Here is a 19,322-nt window from a genome sequence, read left to right on the forward strand (position 1 = left end):
TCGGTCTCTACAGCGGCTCCCAGCCCCCTCTAGCCTGTTATCAGCTCTCTTGACTGCTGCTATCTGTCTGAGGGTTCTCTGGCCGGAGGCATTCCACATTGTTGCGAAGGAAAACAGGTGGTTAGCACTGACTCATTTGCCAAAGTCCCACAAGGTTGGAGGGTGCCGTGTTATCGCTTAGCCCATCTCCTTCCTTCTCCTTTTAGCCCAGGCAGTGGAGAGGCTTCTGCAGGGCGAGGGAATCGGGATCACTGTGTAGCAGAGGTGACCCTCCCCTCCCCCGCATCTGCACAGCCATCCTCCTCTTCAGAGGCAATATTTGCAGTCTCCGTACTATCATGCGGAAGACCATATTATTGACCCGTGCCTTTTTGGTAGGCGTGCCTCTTGTGCAATGGAAAGAAAAGCCACTTACATTTTATTAGATGTGGAAAGTTAGCCTAATGAATCCTGTTTCTAAAAAGGACTCATCGGCTCAGTACGCAGAGATTTTGAATGTTGTTATTTACGCACACGTAATGAGTGGGCCAGGCACACTGCAATGCTCCAGCAGCTTCGCATCACTCAGGCAACACAAGCCAGCCATAGAAAGAGCATAAGTGGCGGATTATAGTGGATTTATGGTTCATTTGTGCCACTGAAGTGGGATAAAGCAGCTGCAGTGTGCCAATGAATGTGGGCCACGAAATTTTCTCGGTCTGATCCTGCATCGCTTACGGACTGTGAAGCTCGCCCGCCCTCCCAAAGCTTCAGAGTCTACACGGCTGTTTTTATCACTGTCGCGTGAGCCCCAGTCTGTAGACCTGGGCTCTGAGACTTGCTGCTGTGGACTGTCGTTTGCAGTGTAGATGTACCCTAAGTTAGCAGCCAGGAGGAACAAGAGCCCAGTCTTGGAAAAGCTGCAGACTGAGCCTCTAAATCCGGCGTGGGACTCTACAAGAGGATGGGCTCTCCGGCAGCAAAGAAAGGTGAGCACAGTGGCGAAGAAACAAACCTCTTCACAGCCCTCAAGTGGTTGAGTTGCAAGGAGAGAATTTGTGTCTGGTCGGTCCCCTTATATCAAGCAGCTGGGACCTTACAAAGGAAAAAGTGGGTGAAAGGCTCCAGTCTATGGATACTTTTGTCCACTCGCAGCATGCTGAGCTACAGAGTGAAGGAGAAAGGGATTCTGAGGTGAAAAGATAAAACCAGGTGCAAATGCTAGTCTTGGTCAGCATCATGGCCTCACAGCCTGCTGAGTATAGAGATAGGCCAGAGGCACAAGGGAGCGGAGCTGGAGAAAATTCATCTGTGAAACTGGTAATTGTAGAAGTTCGACAAGGACGTAGCGCTTAACAGAATTGAGTGCTAGGGTCTCTGCCATCCGGATGGTGCCCATTTTGGGGGGTTCAGTTAGCAATATTGACAAAGATCCAATATTAAAAGAATTCTTTACCTGGGTTACTAACAGAGGCAGCTGAATAGCAGAAAAAGTGATTAATGAGCAATCATTAATGCACAGTGAATATCATTCTGCTTGGATAGTAAAACTAAACCGGCCAGTTTCACTTTGTCCATGGCTCAGATTTATGAATTCTTATGTAACAGTTCAACACAGTTGTGTTTGGGTTTTCAACATTGGAGGGGAGAATTGAGATAAATGAACTCTTAAATGATTTTTTTTAAAAACATACTTCTTTCTTTTCATATTGGGCCAATTTAAACCTTGGGGTTGCTCTGCTGACCTTAATGGAGTAACATTTTGGTTTTGTGAAACCTAAGTTGAGGCATAAAGTACTTTCCCATGTATTTATCTGTGCCCAATGAGTGAGCATCTCCCAGTCGTTAATGGATTTAGTCTCCCAACTAGAGCTGGGAGAGAAATGTCTTTCCTAGCCTGTGAATATTTTTGAGAGTTTGAAAATGTTTCCTGTTCTTCACTGGGACAAAATGGAGCTCTTTCAAAACCTTGGATGGAAAGCAGAAGGTGAGAGCTCCAGAATGGTCGATAGTACAGTGGTTAGAGTGCTCACCTGGGATGTGAAAGACCGGAGTGCAAGTCTCTGCTCCAAATCAGGGAGAGCAAGAACTTAGCCTAGGTATCCCACATCCTTACCACCACACTATTGACTGTTCTGGGGTAGGAAGATCTCCCTTTCTCCGTCTCTAGTTTTAACCAGAAATTCCATTCTGGACCTGAGAAATCTTTGCTGATTTAGAGTTTCATTGAACCACGAGCAGTTTTGGTTTGGATGAATCAGCAATTTCTGATGATTTAAAAACTGCTTGACACAACATTGAAGCATTATTCTTATTATCCCTGTTTACAGATGGGGAAATGGGGCAGAGAAAAAAGTAAGTGATTTGCCTAAGTTTACACTGTGAGTCTGTGTCATGGCCACAACTTGAATCCCAGTGCCAAAATGCCTTAACCACACAAGACTATCATTACTCTTGACCGTGTCCATTTGGCTTGGAGTTTGCCAAAAGCTTTTGTTTCATTTCTGAAAAAAAGAAGGCATTGTGGCCATTTGTATCATGTGCAGGGTGTAGGGTGAAGGTGTCATGTTCATGGAGAAGTCAATGGGGTCACCTGGATAACACCGAGGGGAGAATCTGATGCTGGTGTGTTGAGACAAAAACATGAACAATTATAGCATAAGTAAGTGAAGGCAACAGCTACTACTGAGAAAAAAGTGGATTCTGTTCTTTTTAGGAAAGCCCATGAGAGATGATTGATGAGGGCAAATGTTTGGATTAAATTCATTAACTCCTTAGCATCAATGCTAATAGGCATTAGAGATGAGCTATGGCAAAGCTAATGCTCGTGATAGAAGAACTTCACAAAGTTTTGCTCATCTGATCTACCAAAAGCTCTTGAGTTTGCAAATTTGGTTTGAGAATCACAGAACAGACTTTCTTGAAAGATTACAGTACTTCATAGAATCACAGGACAGGAAGGGACCTCGAGAGGTCATCTAGTCCAGTCCCCTGCACTCATGGTAGGATTAAGTATTATCTAGACCATCCCTGACAGGTGTTTGTCTAACCTGCTCTTAAAAACCTCTAATGATGGAGATTCCACAACCTCCCTAGGCAATTTATTCCAGTGCTTAACCACCCTGACAGTTGGGAAGTTTTTCCTAATGTCCAACCTAAACCTCCCTTGCTGCAATGTAAGACCATTCCTTCCTGTCCTATCCTCATGTTAAGAAGAACAATTTTTCTCCCTCCTCCTTCTAACAACCTTTTATGTACTTGAAAACTGTTATCATGTCCCCTCTCAGTCTTCTCTTTTGCAGACTAAACAAACCCAGTTTTTTCAATCTTCTCTCATAAGTCATGTTTTATAGACCTTTAATTATTTTTGTTGCTCTTCTCTGGACTTTCTCCAATTTGTCCACATCTTTCCTGAAACGTGGCACCCAGAACTGGACACAATACTCCAGTTGAGGCCTAATCAGCGCGGAGTAGAGCGGAAGAATTACTTCTCATGTCTTGCTTACAACACTCCTGCTAATACATCACAGAATGATGTTTGCTTTTTTTGCAACAGTGTTACACTGTTGAATCATACTTAGAATGTGGTCCACTATGACCACAGTGATCCACAGATCCCTTTCCACAGTACTTCTTCCTAGACAGTCATTTCCCATTTTGTATGTGTGCAACTGATTGTTCCTTCCTAAGTGCCAGTTAAAAACTGACTTTCATGCAATAGTTCAGCCCTTGTCCTTTTGGTTCTGGTCAAAACCAGGCAGTGCAGAGTAGACACAAGAATCAAAACCATTTAACGTGGCTTTGTTAGTTTTGGATCGGCTTGTGTGTTGGGTGAAATTTTGGGTCAGTAGTTACTTTATCCCATATGGTTTCCCTTATCCCTATGGTAGTAGAGGCAAAGTGGGACATACTTTTTTCTCACTTACAGTGGTATAAGTCCAGAGTAAGTCTGTTTTCTTCAGTAGACGTACTCAGGATTTAACACAGAACAGAATGTAGCCCATTGAAACACATTCCTCCTTGTTGTAGCTCCCCTGATCTTCATGGAGCTACATCAGTAATCAATTTGGCCTATTGCATGGATTATGACATTGTTAAGAAGAGGAGACAAACAAAGCTTTATTTTTAAAGATACTCAAGGAATGGAAATAAATGCGTTCACATGGCTGATATGTTAAGAGGAGAGCTGGTCAGAAGAAGTGAGCAGTGATGCATGGATGTGCACTGACATTTTATAATGGCAACTGATTTTTTTTATTAAGGAATATACATGCTAAAAATCAACTGGCTTAAGGAAAACCGGTGTGAAACAAACACCTGAAGTAACCAGTGGCATTGGCTAAAACCAGCATTACATATTCTCTAAAGCTATGCCAGAGGTTCAAAAAAAAAAAAAGAAAAGAAAGAAAGTACAGAAGAACCTCAGAGCTACGAACACCTTGGGAATGGAACTTGTTTGTAATTGTGAAATGTTCCGAACTCTGAACAAAACGTTATGGTGGTTGTTTCAAAAGTTTAAAACTAAACATTGACTGAATACAGCTTTAAAACTTTACGATGCAGAAGAAAAATGCTGCTTTTTACCATCTTAATTTAAATTAAACAAGTATGGAAACTGTTTCCTTACCTTGTCTAATCTTTTTTTAAAACTTTCCCTTTATTTTTTAGTAGTTTACATTTAACACAGTACTGTGCTATACAGTATTTCCCTTTTTAAATCTCTGCTGCCTGATTGCGTACATCTGGTTCCAAATGAGGTGTGTGGTTGACTTGTCAGTGCGTAACTCTGATGTTGGTCACTCTGAGGTTCTACGGTATATGTGCCATTCATTTCTGAGCAAAAACACTTGTCCTGGGACAATTATTCCTATCTTATTTCTGATTTCAATCCAGTAAATACTTACACCTGTTGAAATAATAAAGGCAAGTCCCTTCATTTCTTTGTGCTGCAGTTTGTAGATCTGCAAATTGGGTCTAACTTTAGTTTTCTACCGAGCTACTGGGATGTTGGGGTGTTTCATTAATTGACAATTTTAAAATACTTTGAGGTCTTTGGATGGAAAACACCACAATAGTATAATAATAATAATAATAATTAATAATAATTAATTAATAATAATAATAAAAATAGCCAAGGATCACACAACTACTGCAAGAAAACAGGCATCCTGACTTCCAGGCCTACTCCTCTAAGCACTAGTCTATACTGTTTTAAAGGCTTTTAAATCAGAAATGCTGATTTGGTAACACCTGATAAATGCCAGTTTCTGACATGACTCCTGGTGGTGATGAAATTCTCGAGCAGGTCACATATCAGGTTTGGCTGGGGTAAGCACCCTGAAGTTTGGTAGGCAGATTTTCAAAAGGGCTCTGCTCCCATTTAGGCTCTTAAATGAAGTAGCCACTCCCGAAGGAGAACCGTAGGAGATGCTGGGTCTTGGCACATCGGAAAATCTGTCCATTTAGATGCCTAAATGAAATCTTAGCGCTTCTGAAAACTTGGTGTTCAACTGAATCTCTTCAGCTTGTAAAGCTGGGCTAAAACTAAAGAGCTCTATTTACTTAAATACCTTAAAAGTATTTGTTTTGCACCCAGGTTGGTTGGGGAAAGGTTATTTCATTTTATCCAGACCAGTTCATGTAGGATCTGATTTCCAGAAATACTGGGAACCAAACAGCTCCAACTGAAGAAAGAGAAAGCTGTGGATGCTCAACAATGAAAGGCTATTTAAAGTTGGGCACTCATATTTGGAGGCCAGTTTGAACATTAATTCACCTTCCTTCCTTAGTTTCCAAATCTGTAATACAGGGATAATAATATCTACTTACCCATTGCTCAAAGGTGTTGCAATGATTAATTGGTTAGTGTTTTTAAAATGCCTGTATTCATTACAATGCACAGAAAACCCCGCAGTGACCTAGCAACTGACTGATCCTCATCTTATTTGATAGACTCAGAAATGTACGGCTGGAAGGGACCACATGAGATCATCTAGCCCATCTGCCTGTGCTGGGGTTTCTCCAACCTGTTCTTTAAAATCTCCAATGACAGGGATTCCACAATCTCTGTAGGAAACTGGTTCCAGTGCTTAACTATCCTTATAATTAGAAATTGTGTCCTAATATCTAACCTCGATTTCCCTTGCTGCAGACTGATCACTTCTTGTCCAACTCCTGGTGGACATGGAGAACGATTGATCACCATCCTCTTTATAACAGCACTTAACATAGTGGAAGACTGTTATCATGCCCTGCCTCACTCTTCTCTTCTCTAGACTAAGCAGGCCCAATTCTTTCAAATTTTCCTCATAGGTCATGTTTTCTAAACCTCTTATAATTTTTGCTGCTTTTCTCTGGACTCTCTCCAGTTTGTCCACATCTTTCTTAAAGTGCCCCATACTGGACACTGTAGTACATGTGGAAGCCTCACCCATGCCAATTAGAGTAGACTAATTAGCTCCTGTGCCTTACCTGTGACACTTTTGTGAAAACATCTTAAAATGACATTTGTCTTTTTTTCACAGCAGCATCACATTGTTAGCTTATGTTCAATTTGTTGATACCCTATAATCCCCAGATCTTTTTCTACAGTACTACCACCTAGCCAGTTATTCCCCATTTCATTTGATTTTTCCTTCCTAAATGTAGAACTTTGCACTTGTCTTTATTGATCTTCATGTGGTTGACTTCACCTTATGTGATTTTTCCAAATTAATTTTAAGTAGGAGGCAAACTGGGTTTCAGAGTCATAGATTCATAGGTATTTAGGTCAGAAGAGACCATTATGATCATCCAGTCTGCCCTCCTGCACAACGCAGGCCATAGAATTTCACCCACCACTCCTGCAAAAAACCTCTCACCTATGTCTGAGCTATTGAAGTCCTCAATAGTTGTCCCAGCATGCATCAGAAAGCAGCCATGCCTTCTAGCTACCTTGAGTCCAAAAATGTAAGAGTTTGTTTTTATAAAAAAGAAAGTCTCGAGTTCTTATGGTTGTGAAGATAACCTTCAAACTGCTAGGCAACTGGTGTGCTGAGACCACTGCCTATCATGCTGACCAATATTGTCTCCTTTTTTCCTTTTACTCCTCCATCTTTCTGTTGTCTCTTGTCTGATACTTAGATTAAAATCTTGTTGTTCGGGGTTTTTACAGTGCCTAGCACAAAGGGGTCCTGTTCCATGACTGGGCCCCCTAGGCACTACTGTAATACAACAATAATAACTGATACACTGATGTCTGCCTGAATCTGCAAACAGCCCAAACTTAACACCTTCGAGGGGCATGCTCAGCGGGGTGATTCTGAAGCACAATGATAACGTAAATATCTGCATTGTTGGCTGTTGATGGAAGTATGCAGAAAAGAAGAGGGGCAATTGTATTATGCAGAACTGCACAATGTGCTCCGAAGTTTGACCTCATTTCTTCCTCCAGAGTGGATGGCGCTTTGGCTGTGAGTGGAGTTCAAGATAATCCCACCACTTACATTTTTCCCCATTCCCACCCCCGATTTCACCTTTGGGTTATACCTAGACCTGAATAGTCACTGTAATGTGAACCAGCAAGCCAATTAAGCCAATGTTTTGAAAAGCTTTTAGAAAGATTTGTAGCCTAAAATTCTTGATTATGTTGTCATGCGTGTTTTTTTATAAGGAACGGAGCCGACAGCGTTTGAATGGCTTGTACAGTCATTACATGATTTTAAAATTCTTTAAGAATATCTATCTGCATATTTTACTCACACAATACGACCTTAAAGGCTGGTCAAATGTTTAATGTGGTCACAGATGAAAAGAAGGCAGAAAGCACAAAGCTTGTTAACATACCTGTATTGTGGACCGTGTCTGCCATTTATCTGACATTTTCAGCACACTGGATGCATTTAAAGCAATTTCATGGCCATTAGGGAACTTACTTTAGATAAAGCTACTGCCAGTTTTCTTTCAGATAGCTGAATTAGTTGTTTGGTCCTAGCATAGATCATCATAAACATAATCCTAATAAAGTCTGTGTGAGCAAACATGATATAGTGCACATCAGGTTGCAAAGAATTTTTTTTTTGCCCCAGATGACAGAATCAGGGAGTCAATGCTATGTTTTTATTTCTTAAATAAACTGGAATTTAATCCAATTAAAACAATGCGAGCCATGGAGAATCAGAATGATAATACTTCCATGTGTCAACTGCATCTATTTACTGGCAGACTGTTGTATTACAATGGATGAAATCAAGCACAACCAGAAGTATGGAGAATTTTCTTTCTCCCAGTTGAAGTTTTCTTGTGGGGCCCTGAATTGCACTTGACTATTTTTGTCAACATGGGAATACTGGAACAGATCACTGGACCACCCAGCTCTTACATATTACTTTTCATCTGCAGATCTCCATGCACTTTACAAAGGAGGCCAGTATCATTATTAACATTTCACAAATGGGGAAACTGAGGCACAGGAAGGGGCTATGACCTGTCCCAGGTCACTCCGCAGGCCACTGGCAGAGCGAGGAAATGAACGCATGTTTTCTGAGTCCCAGTTTAGTTATCTGTTCTTTGTTTTTAATTTTTAGTGTCTCCTTATTCTTGTGGTGTTGGACAGGGTAAATAAGGTCAACTGTAGGTGGTCTTGGTGTCACAGCACGAACGGGATACACAGGAATTTAAACAAGCATTCACCTCTGCATTCCATTCCTATGATTTGGGGTCAAAACTGGGTTCATTCTTAAAAAGACAGGGATTCTTAGCAAATGAACAAGTTAAATGTATTTTGCCATCTTTGTTGCAGATGAAACACTAAAGCTTGGATTGTGATCTGAATAGGAGAAAATTTTACAAGGAGTACCCCTCGCACTTGTGGTAAGCAGATATGTTGAAGTTTTGTTGTTAGTTTGTTTCTCAGTTGGGCTGGATGGTTTGAGATCTTTGGCTATTTTCCCCCTCTCATCCTTAATTTTATTCTTTTTATGGTTATGTATTTTTTTTAAAAAAAATACAAATATAGTGGGAAGGATTTATACCTTCTTGGTGCATGTGGAAAGTGAGAGAGCTGGATGGGAAATGGAGTTCAGAACTTATTCCAAGTGCAGAGATTTTGTGGCAATAGCAATAAAATGTCAAAAAAGAAGAAGGATGGATGGATGTCTCACAAGCAATAGTCTTCTCAGCAGTGTGACTTTGTCTGGAATCTTGTATGAAAGAAAAATGTAGCAGATACATTCTCTTGTTTGGAATTCATCCAAACAACTGAAACGATTGTTCAGACAGGAATAAAAATGTAAGGGAAACAAACTGCTAATACATAAACTACCAAAATACAAATTAACACCATCACCACCCACTTCTAATACAGCACTTTTCATCAGTAGATCTCAAAGCCCTTTCCAAGTGAGTTCAGTATCATCTCCATTTTACAAATGGGGAAACTGAGGCACAGGGCAGTGAAATGACCTGTCCACAACACACAACAGATCAGTGGCAGAGCTAGGAATTAGGGTTGTCAATTAATCGCAGTTAACTCATGCGATTAACTCAAAAAAATTAATCACGATTAATCTCAGTTTTAATCGCATTGTTAAACAATAGAATACCAATTGAAATTTATTAAATATTTTGGATGTTTTTCTACATTTTCAAATATTTTATTTCAATTTACAACACAGAATACAAAGTGTATAGTGCTCACTTTATATTATTTTTATTACAAATATTTGCACTGTAAAAATGATAAACAAAAGAAATAATATTTTTCAATTAACCTCATACAAGTATTGTAGAGTAATCTCTTTATCATGAAAGTGCAACTTACAAATGTAGATTTTTTGTTACATAACTGCACTCAAAAACAAAATGTAAAACTTCAGTGCCTAGAAGTCCACTCAGTCCTAGTTCTTGTTCAGCCAATCATGAAGACAAACAAGTCTGTTTACATTTGCAGGAGATAATGCTGCCCGCTTCTTATTTACAACATCACCTGAAAATGAAACAGGTGTTTGCATGGCACCACGGCATTGCTAGGTATTTATGTACCAGGTATGCTAAACATTCGTATACCCTTTCATGCTTTGGCCACCATTCCAGAGGACATGCTTCCGTGCCAATGATGCTCGTTAAAAAAAAGAATGCATTAACTGAATTTGTGACTGAACTCCTTAGGGGAGAATTGTATGTCTCCAGCTCTGTTTTACCTGCATTCTGCCATATATTTCAAGTTATGGCAATCTCGGATGACGACCCAGTACATATTGTTCATTTTAAGAACCCTTTCTCTGCAGATTTGACAAAACGCAAAGAAGGCACTAATGTGAAATTTCAAGAAGTAGCTACAGCACTTGACCCAAGATTTAAGAATCTGAAGTCCTTTCCAAAATCTGAGAGGAACAAGGTGTAGAGCATGTTTTCAGAAGTCTTAAAAGAACAGTGTGATGTGGAAACTATAGAACCTGAACCACCAAAAAAGAAAATCAACCTTCTTGGTGGCATCTGACTCAGAAGATGAAAATGAACGTGGGTCAGTCCGCACTGCTTTGGATCATTATCGAGCAGAACCCGTCATCAGCATGGAAGCATGTCCTCTGGAATGGCGGGTGAAGCTTGAAGGGACATATGAATCTTTAGCACATCTGGCATATAAATATCTTGCGACGCCAGCTACAAAAGTGCCATGCCAAATGCCTGTTCTCATTTTCAAGTGACATTGTAAACAAGAAGCGGGCAGCATTATCTCCTACAAATGTGAACAAACTTGTTTGTCTGAGCGACTGGCTGAACAAGAAGTAGGATTGAGTGAACTTTGTTTTATTTTTGAGTGCAGTTAGTTTTTGTACATAACTCAACATTAGTAAGTTCAATTTTCATGATAAACAGATTGCACTACAGTACTTGTATTAGGTGAATTGAAAAATACTGTTTCTTTTGTTTCTTTTTTACAATGCAAATAGTTGTAATGAAAAATAAATATAAAGTGAGCACTGTACACTTCTGTGTTGTAATTGAAATAAAATATTTGAAAATGTAGAAAATATCCAAAATATTTAAATAAATGGTATTCTATTATTGTTTAACAGAGCGATTAATCATGATCAATTTCTTCAATCGCGCGATTAATCATGATTAAAGTTTTTAATCGCTTGACAGCCTTACTAGGAATAGAACCCAGGTTTGAGTCAGCGTATGATGATCTAGTCATTAGGCATCACGGCCTCCCCTTTGCATCTTTGGACTACAAAGTAGTTACCTTAGTGTTGATAAGAAACTAAGATGGACACAGGAGCAGCAGTAGCCCATTGACCAGCGGGTGGCAAGAAATTCAGTGGACACAGCAGCAGGTGCACATGGTAGTGGCTAGAATATGGGCGGAAGCATCAAAATGGTAGGCAGGAAGGAAAGAACAACACAAAGACAAGATAGGACCAGTTCGTCAGATAGTGTAAAACACAGATCGAGCTGAGGATTTGGCCCATAATTTTGATGGTGCATTTTGAACATGTGTATTTTTGGGGGTATGGAAATGTGGCAAGCAGACAGGAAGTTGTTGTTGTTTTTCCTTCTGAAACTAAGAGTAGGAAACTGCATCGGGCCAAAAGCATACGGGGGGAGTGCTTCCGAAGGGAATTTTACATGGGGAGTATAATATTCCTAGGCAAAGTTACTGGAGAGCAAGAAATACTTAGGAATAGTTTACTCTGTGAGAGCGTGCACGAGCACAGGGAAGTGAAATATCTTTGTGCATTAATTCACCTCCCCTCTGTAATATATTCATGTTTACATTGAGGGTGGTAACGGGGGGCTTTTAAACAGTGTTTTGTGCCTGTGAAAGTAGGTACTGAAAGAGAGGTTTCTAACTGTTTTTGTATTCTATTTTTTCCAGCAAAGGACAGCCAAGGGAATGGGTGTTTCTTTTGGAGCCTTAGTGATTTTTCACCATAGCTGGAGTTCCTTGTAAAGACAAAACAGTGCTTTTTCACCAGTATACAGTAGTTTACAAGACACTGATTCATAGCTCACAGTTAGGATGTGGACTCATTCTGTTAGCCCAAGATAGTTGGAACTAGGCTTTACTGTACAGAAGATGGGCTATCTGCAGTGTTCTACCCCCTCTGCATCTATCATTGGTAATTGTGTAGTCAAGACAAAGGCAGACGGAGGTTGCAAATAGTCAGGTAGTATTTATTAAGAGTAACAAAAACAGGCTAGGACTCCCTGGAAACTAAGATAACACTATAACAGCTCAGTGGTTAACACCAATGATGTAAATGGGGGTGAACCGCAGAGCCCCAAACCCTACACACAATGGGGCACACAGGACTAAACAAGAAGGACTAAACCATATCTTGTAGATACTGGACTGCAGAGCAGGAACACAGATGGGAACCAGGATCTCAGAGACAGGTCTCAGGAACAGGAACACAAGAGGAACCGGACCTCAGGAACTTTGGTGACAGGTAAGTAGATCTTCAGTATGTTGTCTTTTGTCTTCTATTCTTGATCTCGTCATCCTGCATGCTGAATTCGAACGCTACCTCACATGGTGATGGAACCGGTGAGTGGAGGTAAGTTAAGGGAACCTTGGTAGATGTTACTGGTTCACCTTAAGTGCTAATCCCTCAGGGCTCTAGCTAATAGCAAGGCTGGTATTCTGTGGGAGGGCTTCTATGCCTCACTGCGATGACCGGCTTTCACAGCATCCAGAGACACAGAGCGCCCCTCAGAAGGTGACACTCCCTGATATGCGTTCTCTGTTGCTAGGCAGATTCTACTGCCACCAGAAACTATCTTTCCTGCCTTTTCCTTGTTTTGGCACCAAAAGTCAAAGGAGAAGGGATGCCAAGATGGAGGACAGGTTGTCCTTTTACCAATCCAAAATGGTGACTATGTACACTTAATAAATTGAACCTTTCCTACCCAACAATTCCAGGGTTGTTATCAGCTCCTGGCTCAAGGACCAGCATTCCAAAGAACGGTCTCTAACGCAAATCTTCTGTTGTGTGTGTTTAAAGATACATAGGGCCATTCTTGGATTATTTACAACACAGTGGCATGTATATTTATTTATACAATTTGGGGGTGAGGGAAAATACATTTTTCTTTTCAGTCAGGAATCCCTTTTTAAAAATCATAATGCATATTTTCCAGACAGGAATAAAAGTTGTGATAGAAACAGTTTTTTTATAATGTTTCCCCATAATCTATCATGGGCAGGAGGGAGAACAGAGTCAGTAAAAATAATTGTAACACTTTAGGTTAGCTATAAACAATATAAGCTACCAATAAGCCTTTCAGTTTTCTTTTTTTTCTTCTAAGTATAGAACTCAAGATTCAGTACAGTTTTATGACATAATAAAACATCTTGATTAACATATTTTTATTTGTATTGCATCAGAGGTTTCATGAGCTTCAGCGTGCTGGGCACTGCACATAGACCTATTACAAGGCAGTCCTTGACCCAAGGATGAGTTTACATCATAAATAGACAAAACAGAGAGTGGGAGACAGGAAAGTTTATCCCTGTTTTACAGATGGGAAACTGAGGCAGAGAAGATTAAGTGACTTTCCCAAGGTAAAACAAGAAATCTGTGGTAGAGCCAGGATTGAACTCAGATCCAGAGTCTTAACTACAAGACCATCCTTCAAATTAATGAGTGTAAATTAAGTACAATGCACTTTAACAGAAGATGTAAACAACCTGGATACTTTTCTTTTTTCTTAGGCCATGTATACTCTATGGGCACGATAGCAGCATAGCTGTGGTGCCGTAGCTTTGCTCTGTAAGTGTGTAATATAGACGCAGACTGCAACAATAAAAGGAGTTTTTTCATTTGCTGCAGGAAGTCCAACTCCCCAAGCAAAGACAGTTAGGTCAACAGAAGCATTCCTCCATTGACCTAGCTACATCCACACCGGGGCTTACGTCAGCATTGTTACAACACTTGAGCATGGATTTTTCGCACCCCTGAGCATTGTAGCTATGTTGACCTAACTTTTAAATATAGATTAGGCCTCAGACTTTTATTTTAGTGGAAAGGGGGTATTTGGTAAACTCATAGCCAAATAGACCATGGCTCTCTTTAAATTTGGAGAGATCTTACCACATGAAAACTTGATGTTGCTGCTTTCTAATGAATTTACCTTGTAATGACAATGAAAACATCTGGTTATAAAGACAACATTTTCTGATTTGCTTTCTTTAGACCAACTCTCCTGGACAAAGTTTCCAGGCCAAATTCTTGACTTTGTTAGAATTACTCTGGATTTAGGACAGTGTCAAAGAGAAAAAAAAAATTTAGCTGGCTTAATCCCCTGATAAAAATAGATGTTAAAGACCTTTGCTTTGGTGGTCTAAAAGGAGAGAAAAAGAGGAATTTTCTCTCTTGGAAACCTCATAAAAATCAGTGCCTTTTTTCCTTTTGATGAGTTTACTTTAGCTTCAGGCTTACCAATAATTAAGAGACTCCCCCCTCTTTAAAAATGGATACAGCTCAGTTCACTTAAGAAACGGGCGTAGCTCCACATCATACTGCATGTCGACAAACAGTGATCAGCACACGTGACCTGATCACCCTGAGTAAACCTGGGTTGGTAGAAGGCTGGAGGAAAATATGCCTGGAGAGAGCCATGATATGCCCAGTCTTTGTTTCCTCCCCCAGCTGAGTGCCTTCTATGGCCTCAGAGGAGGGGATCAGAGAGGCAGCTGGCAGGAGATCTGCAGGCAGTGGGTCCCATCCATGCGTGGATCATGGGCAAAAGGGGGATAAATCAAACAATGACTGTTAATAACATCCCTAGTTTTGCATGTTAAGATAAGAGTATAATCAAATCTCATCCTTCAGGGCATTAAATGATTGCAGCAGGTGTTAGGAAAAAAATGTTTCCCTCACATAGAGCATTGTGCAATTAGCTAGATGCATGAGGATTAGTTTTCAAAAACCTGGCATGGATCCTGGGAACGTACTCAGCTCGCTAGCCCAGGCTGCAGTCCACACTGTGCTGTCTTCACTGCTGTGGTTACCCGTGATAGCTGGAGTAAAGACAGCTCAAAAAATTCGGCTAGCCTATACACAGCTAAAAGGCAGGATGGATCAATGATCGGATGTGGTTTGGCCAAACACCTGTTGCTATGATTGAAATTGCAATTCTGAAGCACTTAGAGGAGAGGAAAGTGATCAGGAACAGTCAGCATGGATTCATCAAGGACAAGTCATGCCTGACTAACCTAATTGCCTTCTATGACGAGATAACTGGCTCTGTGGATAAGGGGAAAGCAGTGGACGTGTTATTCCTTGACTTTTGACATAGTCTCCCACAGTAGTCTTGCCAGCAAGTTAAAGAAGTATAGGCTGGATGAATAGACTATAAGGCGGATAGAAAGCTGGCTAGATTGTTGGGCTTAACGGGTAGTGATCAATGGCTCCATGTCTAGTTGGCAGCCAGTATCAAGCGGAGTGCCCCAAGGGTCGGTCCTGGGGCTGGTTTTGTTCAATATCTTCATTAATGATCTGGAGGATGGTGTGGATTGCACCCTCAGCAAGTTTGCAGATGACACTAAACTGGGAGGAGTGGTATATACGCTGGAGGGTAGGGATAGGATACAGAGGGACCTAGACAAATTAGAGGATTGGGCCAAAAGAAATCTGATGAGGTTCAACAAGGACAAGTGCAGAGTCCTGCACTTAGGATGGAAGAATCCCATGCACCGCTACAGACTAGGGACCAAATGGCTAGGCAGCAGTTCTGCAGAAAAGGACCTAGGGGTTACAGTGGACGAGAAGCTGGATATAAGTCAATAGTGTGCCCTTGTTGCCAAGAAGGCCAATGGCATTTTGGGCTGTATACGTAGGGGCATTGCCAGCAGATCGAGGGACGTGATCATTCCCCTCTAGTTGACATTAGTGAGGCCTCATCTGGAGTACTGTGTCCAGTTTTGGGCCCCACACTACAAGAAGGATGTGAAAAAATTGGAAAGAGTCAAGTGGAGGGCAACAAAAATGATTAGGGGACTGGAACACATGACTTATGAGGAGAGGCTGAGGGAACTGGGATTGTTTAGTCTGCAGAAGAGAAGAATGAGGGGGGATTTGATAGCTGCTTTCTACTACCTGAAAGGCGGTTCCAAAGAGGATGGATCTAGACTGTTCTCAGTGGTAGCAGATGACAGAACGAGGAGTAATGGTCTCAAGTTGCAGTGGAGGAGGTTTAGGTTGGATATTAGGAAAAACTTTTTCACTAGGAAGGTGGTGAAGCACTGGAATGCGTTACCTAGGGAGGTGGTGGAAGCCCTGGCTGGGATGATTTAATTGGGGATTGGTCCTGCTTTGAGCAGGGGGTTGGACTAGATGACCTCCTGAGGTCCCTTCCAACCCTGATATTCTATGATTCTATGAAATTGGTAAAGTCGAAAACCGAGCAGGCCAGCAGCAAAAAAATAAAAGCTATGAAATGATCTTGCAGACAAGCACAACCAAAGCAATGCCAAGTTCCAGCAAAAGGAAACGGTATTGTTCAGTGGTTATAACATTGAATGGGATCATAGGAAACCTAATTTCTATTCCCTGCCCTGTCATTAGTTCACCTCTATAAACTATTGGGAGACTGATAGATGAAAAGCATTATTAGAACTGGTAAGAAGATACCACAACTTCATTGACTAGAGTAGAATAGTATCTAGTTACATCAGCTCTAAATTTAGCCTTACAATTTTATAAGCCTTTTGCAAACAGTGTGACTTGGAAAGATAATAAAGGTGAATTGAGTCTCCCAACTATTTGAAAGGAATTACTTTATAACCCAAACCCTGATCATAAATCATTCTTCCTCAGGACTCTAATGAATGGAAACTGAAACACTGATTGTATACAGATGTCAAAAGAGCCAGGATTGCAAACAGCTGGAACCAACAGGTAAAAATAACATTTCATAGTCTATTTACATATTGAATTGAATATGTGATCAAAAATAGAGTGAATTCTTGACAAGATGGTCTTAATGGGACCACCACTAGGAAAAACCACCACCACCTTATGCACATTTGATTTTTTTTAACCTATGTTAAGAAACAATGAGACCAGGTGAATAACAATAGTCAATTGTAAACAAAGAAAAATGAACTGTGAAGAGTTACAAAGGGATCTTGCAAAATTGGGTAACAAAATGGCAGATGAAATTCAGTTTTGATAAATGCAAAGTAATGCATATTGGAAAACATAATCCCAGGCATGCATACAAAATGATGGGGTCTAAATTAGCCATTACCACTTGAAAGAGATTGTGGAGTCATTGTGGATAGTTCTCTGAAATCATCCACTCAATGTGCAGCAGCCGTCACAAAAGCTAACAAGGTTAGGAACTAATAGGAAAGGTATAGATAGAAAGTCAGTAAATATCGTAATGCCACTAAGTAAATCCACACCTTGAATACTGCGTGCAGTTCTGGTCACCCCATCTCAAAAAAGATAGATTAGAAATGGAAAAGGTGCAGGGAAGGGTGGCAAAAATGATTAAGGGTCTGGAACAGCTTCCGTCTGAGGAGAGATTAAAGAGACTGGGACTATTCAGCTTGGGAAAGAGACGACTGAGCGGGGCTATGACCGAGGTCTATAAAATCATGACTGGTGTGAAGTGAATAAGGACATCTCAGTTACCCCTTCACATAACACAAGAGCCAGAAGTCACCTAATGAAATTAATAGGCAGCAGGTTTAAAACAAACGAAGAAGTATTTCTTCACACAATACACAGTGACCCGAGCAACTCATTTCCAGGGTATGCGTGAGAGCCAAAAGTAGAACTGGGTTCAAAAAAGAATTAGCTAAGTTCACGGAGGATAGGTCCATCAATGGCTATTAGCCAAGATGGTCAGGGATGCAACCCCATGCTCTGGGTGTCCCTAATCCTCTAACTGCCAGAAGCTGGGACTGTATTACAGGATGGATCACTCAATAATTGCCCTGTTCTGTATATTCTTTGAAGCATGTGGCATTGGCCACTGTCAGAAGACAGGATAATGGGCTAGATGGACCGTTGGTCTGACCCAATATGGCCATTCTGGATATTCTTATCCTGGCCTTATTTAATGTTTGCTTTGATTACATCAGAAAAAAACCCAGCCATAAATGGATTTATTGAAGACACTGAACTCTCTTTAAAATTTATCCTTGACTTGCATTTCAGGATAACATTACAGCCATTAATGTTATAACATCAAAGTGGTGAGATAACAGATGTGCTGGGTTTAGTCTAATCTGCCTTCAAAGGAATAAAGTATAATGGGATTGACAGGGAAATTCTCTGGAAAACTTGCACAGCAGTCTCATCTATGAACTGGCCAAAACACTGATACTCAAGACTGAATCAGTTATTGATTACAAACTGCCTTGTACACAGTGAGCCCGATTCTGTTCTGCCTGAAGTTGATGGGAGTTTTGCCACTGACTCCATTGTGAGCAGGATTAGGCAAAAAAGTACTGGAGTAATTTACTGCGAATTCTGCACTGTCAAAACATTGAGGAAATGCAGTTAGTCAGTGTCCATCATGAATGAATCCCTCTTTATGATGAGAGTGAACCAGTGTTTGGAGCTCAGCAGTTGTTGGACAGGACTGGTGCCCATCAACCTCATATCTGACCTTCTTCTTTACCAGGAGATTCCACAGTACTGAGATCTGCCTCATGCTAGCAACTTCTACCTGTTCTGTTTGTTAAAACCAGGTCTTCATGGCTCTGATTTAAGGCAAGTGAGGCTCCAGTGAGAGACGTTACCTAAGAGATATTGAGGTTGTGAATAAGGTTTAATAGAACTGATCTGGAGGCTCTTGGAGAGTAATTTGGAAGCAACAAGTAAAAGGGCAGGGCTTTGATGAATAAAAGACAAAATTGGTAATAGATCTGTATCAAAATACAATATGTCAGAGTACAGAATACCTTTATTAGCATCAGTGTTGATAAAATTGTTTTTGGAATTATAGTAGCCAAACACTACGGATGAGAGAACTTAAAAAGTTTTTGACTCAGTCTCCCTATAAAAAGCTCTATCAGCGATTAAATTGGCCCATCATAGAAAAAAGTGTTCCCAAGACTTCAGCTAATGCAATGCCAGAAATGAACACCAATATGGAAAATGAAACAAAATAATCATAGTGCAATAGAAACGTGTAAAAGCACAATAACTCATGTTTGTCTAAAGAATACGTTCAAGAAAAGCATCCAGTCTTGATTTGAAGACTCTAAGGGATGGGGAATCCACCTCTTCCATCAGTAGTTTGTTGTAATGCTTAATAAACCAAACTATTAAAAATGTGTGCCTTATTTCTAATTTGAAGGTATCTGGCTTTAACTTCTAGCCACTGGTTCTTGTTCTGCC

The 19,322-nt window shown here is 40.6% G+C and overlaps 1 long non-coding RNA gene across 1 annotated transcript; it reads left to right on the forward strand.

The window, feature by feature from the left end:
• The first annotated feature begins 647 nt into the window (after positions 1-647).
• Positions 648-17,844, forward strand: LOC122465872. Its single transcript, XR_006290995.1, has 3 exons — positions 648-661; positions 9,138-9,141; positions 17,712-17,844. It is a non-coding gene; the product is annotated as an uncharacterized LOC122465872 (long non-coding RNA).
• The last annotated feature ends 1,478 nt before the right edge of the window (positions 17,845-19,322 follow it).

Source organism: Chelonia mydas, chromosome 5, assembly GCF_015237465.2.
Source record: "Chelonia mydas isolate rCheMyd1 chromosome 5, rCheMyd1.pri.v2, whole genome shotgun sequence".
Taxonomy (NCBI): domain Eukaryota; kingdom Metazoa; phylum Chordata; order Testudines; family Cheloniidae; genus Chelonia; species Chelonia mydas.